Raw genomic sequence first — 2761 nt, 5'->3', positions numbered from 1 at the left:
AGAAAATAATAGTAATAACAATAATAATGGAACCTGTTTTCTAATCTTCACATTTATTGTGAGACTTTTTTCTGAAAAGTTTTCCAAGGAGCTATCCTCCACAATCTTCCAATCGTATTTTAATATCTGTGGTGTTCATAGTTTTATTCTAAGAAATTATTATATACAAGGATTTTCAGAAATCTGTAGTAAATAACAAGAAATACTCAATGCTTAGCATTAACTTAATTAATTAATTATTAGCATACTCAATGCTTAGCAGCTGGAATGAATTAAAGCAGCATACACTCTCCTTATTATATATTTTACATTGTATTTACTATAATATCATTTTTATGTAGTTGTGTTTTCTACATATTTAGTTTACCAGGATATATATTTTGAAAATGTCTGTGATTCTTTCTGGAATGGTGCAGTAATTACACGACCCAGCAATATCTGGTCCTCTGTTCAAAACTCCTACCTCTGTTAATGGGAATTTGTGGTGAAGTGATAACTACAGGTAATTTTATAATAAAATGCAGATATGAAAGGTGTTTTAACAGCAGAACACTAACAAAATAGTTTTGTGTACATGAGCATTGTTTGTCAGAATTTGAAATACTAGTAGTTGAGACTGCTAGATTGGAGTTGAGATTACTACTTTTTTTTTTTTGCTTGATCACCTTTCTAAGAGAATACAATAATATTTTTCCTGCCAATGAGTTCCTGTAATCTAAGGTAACCTTCAGTTTGGTGAACTGATTGACCCTATATAAAGTCTCACATGCTATGATTTATGCTGTAATTTGGAATAGCTTAAATTCATTTTTACAAATATCCAGATAATAAAACATTAGAATACACATCCTATAAGAATGTTACTACGACAGTTCCAAATCTATATTCCCTATATGGATGAAAACTTCAGAGTGACAGAGCTTCACCAGGACTAAAGGAACTTCCACAAACAGGGTGTCCATGGGAAGAACAACTTACAGCTTGTATATGAGGGATGATGAGCTCCTTTTAGGTCTATACATCTAGCAATTTTTTGAGAATTCTTAAAGAAAGGCAGAGAAGGTTTGAGAAGATTGACAATAAATACTTAAATTTAAAATAAATAACTTCAAGTGTATCAAAAGGACTAGATGTATCACACACTGGACACAGGTCGATTTTTCTCCCTTACAGGTATATTTATGAAAGCACATTCACCGCAAATATACACCCCTAAACTTATTTCCTGAGGATGAAATTATAGTAGATTAATATTAGTAGATGATAACTCTTCCAAAAAAAAAAACCTCTGCCTTTGTGCTACTTTTAAACTCAATGGTCACCCTCTAGCATCAAATAAAGGAATTTTCTATTTCAAGTTCTGCTATATTTGGTAAGGAAGTACCAAATCTCAACATTACCTCCTAAAATTCAGCTTCTGTTTACAGTGATTAGAAGAATGATGAATAGAGTGTCAAAGTCTTTCAGCACCTCAGAAGTCCAATATAACACTTGCAGAATATCAACAATATGGAAATGATTAGAGGTTTTATGCCTTTGTGCCCTAAAGATGCCATGAGAGCTTTCTTGGCTAGACACTTGCTCCATGCTATGCTGTGGCTGCTTAAGAAACCCTCCAGATTCTCCTTTTGTCTTTAGTTTTGAGATCCGTCCTAGGACACATCTATAGTGTGGTGTCAGCCTCAATATTTGGTTCTCCTTGTGCTGCAATTAACAGCTGATGAGTATCACAAGGGGAAGAGGGAAGAGGGAAGAGGCACTTGTTCATTGATTATCCTGGATGAGATTATGCTTCTGGTCCTTCAATGGTAGGACTTACTGCTTGAATAATTGCAATGTGTGCCAAATTTCCAAAACTGCCTACCTAATGGCCATAACTGACAAATATATGCAGAAACTGCAGGAGCAAAGAAGTGAGTAGGTAATCTGCCTGTGTGTGCAATTACAGTAGCAGTTGTTCATACACTTTGCATGAATGTAGTTTTATGTATGCAATTATGGAAATCAAAGCCTAAGCTTGTACTGACAAACGTAGATACTTCCCTAACTGAAAGTAATGCCAGCTCTACACTCTACTTCCAACTGACTGAAGAGCTTTGAAACCTCTTTTCTACATTGATTCTTCTAGCTGTCCATGCACACTGTGTCTTATAATATTATTCAATTGATCTACAGTTGCAGGGGCCAAAGTGGGTCTCTAGAGAGAGGGAGAGTAATTGTCCACATTTATCAGTCATGTCAGATAAATGTCTATAACTCAGGGCAAACTCTTGTGAGTAGAACTGGAGAAAGGAGTAATCTGGAACTCTTTTGAGTGTCTCATTGATGTGAGAATAGACTAAAGAAGCCCTTGTTTGGTGGTCCAATTGTTCAGTGAACACGTACTGTCGAAGTTACTGAAGCATATCCATTAATCTGCATGCTACATGCTGAATAAAGGGAAGAAAAATGCTTGATTCAAGCCACAAAATGATTTGAGTTACAGCTGGGGTTTTTTTTAATCAGCTGTGGACTGCTAGAACATATTTTGTGTCCAAGAATTCTCAATCAACCCTTTTATGGAATCTTTTTTGTGTGTGTGCATTTAGGCTGAAATCTGAAAGTGAATATCAAGTCTGAATATTGTAGCTACTAGTTTTGTACTGATTCTGTCAGATAAGGAAAGCTTAACTTTTTCTGTGGACTCAAAACGAAGTCTGACCATGGGAAAATATGGTTTACTTGTGCCAGACATGAGGTCTAAATACCTTTGACATAGAGA

This window comes from Poecile atricapillus, chromosome W (assembly GCF_030490865.1).
Source record: "Poecile atricapillus isolate bPoeAtr1 chromosome W, bPoeAtr1.hap1, whole genome shotgun sequence".
Taxonomy (NCBI): Eukaryota; Metazoa; Chordata; class Aves; order Passeriformes; family Paridae; genus Poecile; species Poecile atricapillus.
Note: the sequence above shows the minus strand (reverse complement) of the source record.